Below are 10,900 nucleotides of genomic sequence, written 5' to 3'. Positions count from 1 at the left end.
CCATGTTTTTGCCATCCAACTAATTCCCAGAATTTTTGGATCACAAAAATTGCGTAAATTATCATTTAGCTACTTGTCAATTTCAAGTTTTCTATAGCAATTGATGTGTGAACGGTGCGAAAATGGTGTGAACTCCATAAGATTGGTCTGAGTCATATCAATCTTATGGAGTGGTCCTTTAAGGTAGTTAAGCCGCCTCACAAGGCCTCCCAAGGCCTCTTTTAGTGCGAGGCCGTGGGCAGGGGCCCGCCTCGCCCACATCTAGCTACGCCACTGTTAGTTTATACTTTCCTTGGCAAAAAGTTGCAAGTTTCCAGAAACATGTTTAACGAAACATTATCTACGATGCTAAAAAGTGATTAAATATATCGTTCTTTTAAATTTACTTTTATGGTGTTTTCTTCTAATTCTCTCACTTATTTTTTTTTTTTAAATTTTCAACTGTGTGTATAAAATAAAATAAAACACTGTTAAAATAATAAAAGAATTTACCCCCATTAGGGAGTTTTTAAGTGCGTAAGCAACCGGTACCCAGGGCTTAGGTTTAGAAACCTCCTCACTATACACGCTGTCTCAAGTTGACAAAAACGTTTGTTTGCTTTGAGTTTGTATTTTGTGAATGGGTTGAAACTTGAAATTAAATGATTTTTTTTTTTTTACAATTTAAAATAAATTCCTCTGCAGATAACTACTACCACTTATGGCATTACATAGGTACGTTTAATCAATTTTTTTTATACACGAGTATCTTGTTAGTTGACGGAAATAGCAGATGGGCCACCTCATGGTAGCTAAGGACACCATCGCCTAACAAATAACAGAGCACTTTGCAGAGCTAAGCGACAAACATGCCCAACATGCCATAATAATTATCATCGTCAACATGAGGCATACAACAAAATATAAGAAAAAAAATGTACACTATCACGTATTATGAAAGATTTTGGGAGAGGCCTATGGTAAAAAATAAAAACAAATATAGTTTCAAGTTTTAAAATGTATGTATGTAAATTGTTAATTATAGGCTAATTATTATTATTATATGTATTATTGCCCCTCATAATAGGAAATAGCTTGCATATTAATGTTATATGACATCCTTATAAAATTAATAAATGTGGCCGCTAGTCTTTCCAACGTATATGAAAAATATCGTTTCCAAGCTGAAATTATCTGTAGTTTCAATATCAAAAATTAAATTGAACTAGCGGACGCCAGCGACTTCGACCGGAATTCAGTTCTTTGCAAATCCCACGGGAACCATCGATTTTTCCGGGATGAAAGTATCCTATGTGTTAATCCAGAGTAAAATCTATTTCCATTCCAAATTTCAGCGTAATCGCTTCAGCAGCCGCAGCGTAAAAGAGGAACAAACATACTTACACACACACAAAATTTTCGCCTTTATAATATTAGTGTGATTAATTTCCTATTCCAGCCTATTATAACGGCACCATAATTTCAAATTCCTTCAAGGATATATTATGTTTGCAATATATGGAAAAATGGAAAAAAAAATGGAAACGAAAAAACGAATTCCAATATTTTTTTTCGTGAGTATGGAATTCATTTTAAATTTTAGTCGGATTTTACGACAGGGTTGGTTAAGGGGTTTGGTATAACATCATCATCATCTCCTTACCCTTATCCCACTTAAGTGGGGTCGGAAAAATATGTCAATCTTTTCCATTCGTTTCTATTACTCGTCAACTCATCATCCACTCCTTTTACACACATGTCCTCTTTCACACAATCCAACCATCTCTTCTTTGGCCTTCCTCTCCTCTTATGACCTTCCACTTGCACATTCAACATTTTTCTAGTAATATGACTTTCCTCTCTACGCATTACATGTCCATACCAAGCTAACCTTCTACTCCTCAATTTTTCTGTCACTGGCGCCACCTTCAGACTTCCTCTTATATACTCATTCCTTATTTTATCTATTCTTGTCACACCACACATCCATCTCAACATACGCATTTCGTTCACATGCATTCGTTTACTATCCATCCCTTTCACCGCCCAACATTCTGATCCATACAGCACGACAGGTCTTACAACCGTTTTGTATATTTTACCCTTAAGTCTAAGAGGCATTCGCGGGTCACATAGTACACCTGAGACTTGTCGCCATTTCATCCATCCCGCATTCATTCTACTTTTTACATCTCGGTCCACATTGCCATCGTTTTGAAAAAGCGACCCGAGGTACCGAAAATCGGAGCAAGCTGGTAGGGTTACATCATTTAAGGCAATTTTGGAAGATTGAGATGTACCGCCAAAGTCCAAGAATAAGTATTCAGTTTTCGTTTGACTGATTCGTAGACCAACACTTTCCAATTTCTCCTGCCATTTTCCCAGTCTGCTCTGTACCTCAGATGCGTTTTCTCCGACAAGTACAATATCATCGGCGAACAGCATACACCAAGGTGCTTCTTCCTGTATGTCTGATGTCAGAGCATCCATTACTAGGAGAAACAAATAGGGGCTTAAAGCCGATCCTTGGTGTAAGCCCACCTCCACTTGAAACTTATCAGTAACACCAGCTTCTGACCGTATGCTCGTGCATGCATCTCTATACATTTCTTTCACTATTCTAACATACTTCCCAGGTATTTTCTTCACCTTCATAGCCCACCATACAACCTCACGGGGTACTCTGTCATACGCTTTCTCTAAGTCAACAAACACCATGTGGAGATTCTTTTGTGCATTCCTGTATTTCTCACACAGTTGACGCAAAGCGAAAATAGCATCAGTTGTACCCCGTCCTGGCATAAACCCAAACTGATTTAGAGTAACCTCACTCTCCTCTCTTATTCTCTTATCTATCACTTTCTCCCAAATCTTCATAGTATGTGACATGAGCTTTATTCCTCGATAGTTGTTGCAATTCTGGACATCACCCTTATTTTTAAATATGGGCACCAACGAACTGCTGGACCACTCTTCCGGGATTGACTCTTCGTGCAACAACTTATTGAAAAATAAAGTCAGCCATTTCCATCCATCCACTTTCAGGCACTTCCAAGCTTCGACTGGTATACTGTCAGGCCCTACCGCTTTACCACTTTTCATACTTTGCACTGCCATTTTTACTTCATCTATACTCACCTCTTTTACCACTGCCACATTCATTGATACATTCTCTAATTCGCGATTCCAGTCATTCTCTTCGTTCATCAACTTTTTAAAGTATTCCTTCCACCGACCTTTTATTTCTTCGTCATTTGTCAAAACCTTTCCGGCATCATCTTTTATGCATTTCACATGTACTATATCCCTTGCATTCTTTTCTCTCGCTTTTGCTAGGCGAAATAAGTCTTTTTGCCCTTGGGGATAATCTAGGGACTCATACAATTTACTGTTTACTTTTCCCCTTGCAATAGCAACCGCTTTTTTCGCTTTCATTTTCTTCTCCACGTAAACATTCTTTTTAATCTCTTTCGAATTGCCGTCATAATCACTCACATTTTTCCAATCCTTAAATGCATCCTTCTTTTCTTTCAGTATATTTTGTATATCCTTACTCCACCACCATGTGTCTTTAGCTATCATACTTTTACCTTTAGTCTCTCCAAAAACATTCTTTGCCTCACTCCTCATGCACAAAGCTATTTTATTCCAGCATTCATTCCCCGATTTATTGTTAAGGTCATCCATGTCAATCATTTTGTCTACCACTCTTGTTCGAAACTCTTTCACACACTCCTCTTTCTCTAACATGTACCATTTTATTTTGGGCAGGGTCTTAGGCTTAGGCATAGACTTTTGGATTTTAATTTTTATTTCCATTAGTAAAAGTCGGTGTTGTGATACTAAAGGTTCCCCCGGTATGACTTTACAGTTTTTAATTTCTTTAATATGGTCTCTTCTTATAAGAAAATAGTCAATTTGTGTATTATGATTCCCACTTTTATATGTTATCAAATGTTGATCCTGTTTTTCAAAGAATGTATTAACTACTGCCAGATCAAAAGCCGTGGCTCCCTGCAGCAGGTTTTCTCCCTCCCGATTACGGTTTCCAAAGCCCCGACCTCCATGTACTCTCTCATAACTTTCATTGAGTCTTCCTACATGACCATTAAAATCTCCCCCTATATAGACCTTTTCATTATTGGGGATAGCTATCATAACTCCGTCAAAATCATTCCAAAACTTCTCTTTCGTTGCATCATCACAACCTGTTTGAGGCGCATATACACTTACTATATTGGACATTACATTTTCTATAATTAGTTTGACTACTATAATTCGATCATTAACTCTATTTACATCTGTCACACATTTTTTCAACTCATTATCTAACACTACACCAACCCCATTCCTTTTGCCATCACTCCCGCAGTAAAAAAATTTAAAACCCATCCCGATTTCACTAGCTTTTGAACCCTTCCATCTCGTTTCTTGCAAACAAGCAATGTTCACACGTCTCCTTTCTAAAACATCCGCTAGCTCTCTTCCTTTCCCAGTCATAGTTCCTACATTCCAGCTTACCATCCTCATTCTTACTTCCCGGACTTGCTTCTTACGTCGCACCCGTCCATGATGCAACAACCCTTATCCATTTCCCACAGGCGCCGGGTGCTGCACCTGCGCGTCGCCTAGGGGGTACGCCCTAACCTTCTCACAAAATCCGTTTCCTTGTATTGACATATTTTTTAAATGTTTTGGCTAGTAAGTAGTTTTGGGGTTTGGTATAACATATTTCAATAAATTTAATAAATATAACACTTTATGTGACCTTTTAAAATACGCAAGTATTTACGTTGCGTTACATTCATAACTCTTGGTACAAATTTAATGATTACAGGTTGCGTCAACGCCCGGGTTTCCTTGTTTCTTTTCCGGCTTTCTGATACACTTGACCGTAAAAGTATAGCAGCAAAGGGCATCCATTTTTCTTTTGTTCTTACGTGACTATTCTACTTATAGGATACTTTTAAGGTTTTTAAACAATATGGGGCGTTACTTATTAAATGTTATATTGACCTAGACCTTCGAATTAAAACCTATGTTCATCATCATTATATCAGCCGATGGACGTCCACTGCAGGACATAGTCCTTTAAATTAAGTGCCCATGTTAAATTTGGAATAGAAGTAGATTTTACTCTGGTTTAACATATAGGCTACTTCTCATCCCGGAAAAATCCATGGTTCCCGCGGGATTTTGACAAACTGAATTCATCGCGGATGAAGTCTTTACCTACGTCCGAAGTCGATTATAAATAATCAAATCAGAAAGTATCAAAATACTTGAGCATTGCTCATGAGATTACCGCCATGTGGAATGTTGAGTCAACTATTATTGTTCCGATAGTTGTTTCAGTCAATGGTCTTATAGCAAAAAGCTTCAACCAACATCTTAAGAAGATTTCGCTTAACTGTTGGATCAAGAGTCGGATACAGAAGGCAGTGATTCTTGAGACGGCGCGTATTGTGAGGAGGTTCCTCACTCTGGAGCCCTGACCAACCCTGTTCGTTTGCTTGGACACTCAAATGTCCCGCAGCGGGAGGGTTGATTTTTTCTTATAATTTTTTAAATAGCGTGTTGTACAAGTTTTTAGCGATGTCTGTTCTATGTTGTATTATATTTTGTATTATTAACATTGTTAAAATTAAAAAAAAATCGTCAAATAAATAAATGAGTGTAAAAAAATATATCTTTCAGAAATAAGAGGAGTTTTTATCTGTTTTTGTCATAAGTCTATTCAATATAAAAAAACGAGGCAAGCGTGGTCTTAATCTCGAACAGGGTTCTGTAACACATTAGGTGTATTGAAAGAATTAGCAAGTTATTATAAGATACGAATAAATCAGATATCGAAAATTCTAGCCTTTCGAATTCAGCAATGACCAACCCGCCTACCCAACGTGGTTCTTGATTGGCTACTACTACATACTACGTATTAAAACCCTAAGATAATTTGAATTATGATAATGATAATTATGAATAAAATTAATTAAATTTGTTACTGATGTTTGTGACAAGTTTCTAGACTACTTAATTTTAATTCAAATTTCAAATCAAAGTCTTGTAACGTGTTATAATTGACGTCATAATTTTTGCCTTGCAAATGTGCCTTTTGCGAATTTCAATTATTTTCATTATCATAATCATTATCAGCCCATTTTAATGGTCTGCTACAAGGCTAGCCCCCCTAGCCAAGTGTCACGTCGATTCTCTTTCTACGATCGCTAACGTTTCGTAAACTAGAAAGATGTATGGGAATGACATTTGCTATCGACAGGTTACGTGATCAAGATCTGCCATTTCCATAAATTTTTCTATTTTTCGAAGCGTTTGCGATCGTAGAAAGAGAATCGACGTGCCACTTGGCTATTGGGGCAGGGTCCTTATAGGAGTGGTGAGTTTATATGGAGCTTAGACACAAAACTGCTTTATTAATTTTGTTTTTTCACACCAGTAATGATGATGCAATCTAACTCGTAAGATGGAAGAGGGCTAACTTGTTAGGAGGAGGATGAAAGTACACACCTTTTGAGGTTTCTACACGACATCGTACCGGAACGCTAAATCGCTTGGCGGTATGTTTTTGACGGTAGAGTTACTAGCCACGTCTGAAGTCTCCCACCAGCCAGACCTGAACCAATTAAGAAAACTTCAATCGGCTCAGCCGGGATTGAATCCAGAACCTCTTGTAAATCCAGACGGCCTCCTTGGCGCAGTGGTATGCGCGGTGGATTTACAAAACGGAGGTCCTGGGTTCGATCCCCAGCTGGGCAGATTGAGATTTTCTTAATTGGTCCAGGTCTGGCTGGTGGGAGGCTTCGGCCGTGGCTAGTTACCACCCTACCGGCAAAGACGTACCGCCAAGCGGTTTAGCGTTCCGGTACGATGCCGTGTAGAAACCGAAAGGGGTGTGGATTTTCATCCACCTCCTTACAAGTTAGCCCGCTTCCATCTAAGACATCTAAGGTGAGATTGTAGTCCAGGGCTAACTTGTAAACAATAAAAAAAAAAAATCCACCATACACTGCGCAACGAATTCCGCCAATGTGGGTTGTGCCATTGTGGGTTGGCAGGCTTTGGGTGAAAATGTTAAACAAGCCTTATCAAATGTCAATAACCGGGACCGACTGCGTGCTCTCCACTCATTACTTATCCGTCATGTTATTTATAAAATAGAAGCAGTGATAGTTCTATATTTTACTTTGCCGGTTATAATGTTCGGTTAGATGGAAATTTAATAAAATGAGTGTTCGCGTTATGAAGTTAACTGATTGACTGTTTTACATGGATCGACACTCGAAAGCGACATGCGTGTCTATATTTACATAAGGATACGGCATTTATTACATTCACTAAAAGCTAACTTACACGTTTAAATAATACTAATCTACATGCTAAACTACAAATGAAACGTTGATTGTCACAGATATTTTTAACCCACGAAGTCTCTGCCTGGCGGCTAAAAGACGGCAATTACGAAGCATAGCTATGAGTTTGAACTCTGCCGATGAATGTCCACCAAAGCAGCCGAATCTCGGAAACTAGATGACTTTCAACTGTTGAGGACGTGTAGAATCATTAGCCTGCCAATCAGCTTGGGGAAGTTGGACAATAACCTCGGTACCATCAACCCAGTCAGAATGGAAGGCAGACAGGTTTAAATACCAGCGCACACTAGATCTTCCATCAACATCTAACTTCGCCGATATAATTCCAAACCTTATAACGTACGTATGTAAGTATCAGCATATGTATATCGTACGTACCAGTGGCTTAGCGTGCCTTACCTGTATCAAAATTAGTTGGGGGGCTCAAATGAAGGGTAAAGATTTTGCACAAAAGAAACAAAAATGCTTGCTTAAAATATATATGACTGTGACGTAACCTATGTAGGATGTTTCAAATTTTTGGGTGCACAATTAATCCGTGAAAAAAAGATTGCTTAATTTCACTTTTGTCATTTCTGAAGTAAATTCTATAGGCAGTTTTTTTATATATTTTTTTCCGGCAAGCACTGCAGATTTAGTGAAATTGTGGATTACATTTTACTAATTTTTGCTAATTTTTACACGTAAGGGCCCTTGTAGTCCTGATACGGTTGATAAGGCGGTAGCTACGCCCCTGGTACGTACGTATAGAATATACGGTAGCCATATATCTATTCCAACATCTGCATCGTAGGTATTATGCTTTACCATAAAAAATACTTATAAAATATTGCGAACAATGACTACGAAGTTATCTTTTGTGGTAAACTGCTACTACGCCGTCCAATATATTTTTTTAATTAAAACAATTGCTATAATATTAATGCAGGCGTTAAAAATCTCTATACCAGCGACAAATATTTTAAAACCGAAAACTTACAAGCGTTTGTATAAGTTTTCGTGATCATAATAAAACCCTTAAATAAATTCAACCGACTTCAAACAACTAAAATATGCATTAATTAAAAAAATATCGACAACGTTATGTTGCTACCGCCCAACCCTCATCAGGAGGCCTATTCTGTAATGATGTTTTGTATAACTCGCAAGTGCGAGTTTCGAATTAATCTTTCTCTGTCTAACACGATACAATAGACAGAGAAAGGTAGATGTGCATTCGAAACTCCCATTTGCGAGTTATTCGAAACATACTTACAGAATAGCCCTCCTGACCAGTGGTGCGAGTTTCAGCTTCATATCGCTTTAGCTTTAAGAGCTTTAAGAAGGACATAGCAGAATACAAGATAGGTAACAGAAAGTGTTTATGAGGAATATTAGCTGGCACCTACTTTTGGTCGCCGGCGCTGCTGCGGTGAAAGATACTCGCTTATTGCGATACATAAACTGACCTAACAGCCGCATAACTGTGATGGAGCCATGAGAAACGCGAACGATTTTTAACATATATTAGCTTCACTTGTAACATGTATGTAAGAAAATCAAATCTTAATTTGACCCACTTCCCGGTCTTCGATTAGGATGAAATTTTGCACACGCTCTGAGTTGTCATGACAATACATGACTAGCTAAGAGACGGCGACGGAGGTGGCGGACTGACTGTTTGAAATCCACCCTCATGATATGGATATCAAACAAAAGCGTTTGCTGTCTGGTATACAAAAAAATTGTCACGTGACTTAAATCCAATAGTTGTAATTTTAAGTGCGTGCTAAACGGGTGTTTTTTAGTTTTTTGAACTATTTAAAGTTATTATTTTCTTATACAAACATATAGCTTAGTAGTTAGCCCTTGACTACAACCTCACCCGGCTAACTTGTTAGGAGCAGGATGAAAATCCACACCCCTTTCGGTTTCTACACGGCATCGTACCGAAACGCTAAATCGCTAGGCGGTACGTCTTTGCGGGTAGGGCAGGTAACTAGCCACCGCCGAAGCCTCCCACCAGCCAGACCAGCCACAGGGCCCAGCCGGGGATCGAACCAAGGACCTCCATCTTGTAAATCCACCGCGCATACCACTGCGCCAATGAGGCCGTCAAAACTTATAAGAAGTTCAAATAGCAAAATTTTTACTCCAGATGTCGAATAATTATTATATTTATATGCCTCTCTGTTGTTGAAGCGACATAGATTCTGTAGCATGGTCCAACAGCAGTGGATTGGAGCTTGGACTTCTCGGTGTTGAATCCCTTTACGGTACATTTAGTATACGGTAAAATTAGTTATGGGAGCTTTATTTGTATGGCAAAAACTTCCACTTTATCTGGCCCTCTACTATCTATAAACTGCCAAATTTCATTTTTGTATGCCAGGCGGTTTTTGAAATTTCGTGATGCATTTATATATTAACCTTTCGCATTTATATATTAAGATTATATTTTATAAATATTATTAATTTCTAAATGCGGTTGTCTAACAAAAGCTTCTTTTGCAAACATATTTTTGAATATCAATATATTATTTTCTCCGCAGTTCCATGGCCCAACGAACTCGACGAGTGCAAAGGGAAAGGGATTAAAACGTTCTAATAAAATGTATGCAGAGCCCTTTTACTTTACTTATGTAAGGTTTACTATACAATTTAGTAAGGTGCCTTACCTTCGTAGACTATGTTTATTTATTCGACGACATTTGACAGTTTTCGACAACGAACTCTCCTAATGGTAAATGACCATGCCCAGTCCTTTCTAAAGGGCTTCTGATTTATTTTCCGTAACTAATACCTATCTACTATATTAAAAATAAGTCGGGTTTTCCTTCCTGACGCTATAACTCCAGAACGCACGAACCGATTTCCACGGTTTTGCATTCGTCGATAAAAGATCCGTCGGAAGCGATTTTTAAGGAGGTTTTATATTTGACGCGTATGTTGTTTTATTGAATCAATTTAATTTTTTTTTATTTAAAAGAGTATACTTCCAGATTGGTCTCATTTAATTTTCACGAAAATCGGTTTATTAATTTTGTGTTAAAAAGATGTACTATGTAATGATAATCATACGCTTTTATACTGAACTAAGCTGGGGTTCGAACCTTTAACTCCATTTACAACTGCGTCAGTGACCTCTACGGTTCAATACTCCTATTTTGAATCCATATTGTTACAATCTTCAGCCTACTTTTAATAGTCCGCTGCAGAACCAGCAGAATAATTCGAAAACCAAATTAAGACTTTATGTAACAAATGTCATCCGGTTCCTACTGGCAATTCTTAGTGGATATCATAAAGCAAGTAAAAGACATTTCTCAGTTGATTTGATGTTTATTTAATTAGGTTATTAATAAAGACCAAATTAGTAAATAGGCCGGCCTTTTACAGGAAAAGGAAATCTGAAGCTTGAGCTCATCACGCAGCTTTGTTTTGGACGAGACAGAGTATAGTCTTACCTACTCCAAACTCAGAAGTTCGATTAATTGTAGAGAATTTTCAAAGTTTGTGTTTAAAAAATGTGGTTAATATTGTTTTTTTTTAAT

This window comes from Bicyclus anynana, chromosome 8 (assembly GCF_947172395.1).
Source record: "Bicyclus anynana chromosome 8, ilBicAnyn1.1, whole genome shotgun sequence".
NCBI lineage: Eukaryota > Metazoa > Arthropoda > Insecta > Lepidoptera > Nymphalidae > Bicyclus > Bicyclus anynana.
Note: the sequence above shows the minus strand (reverse complement) of the source record.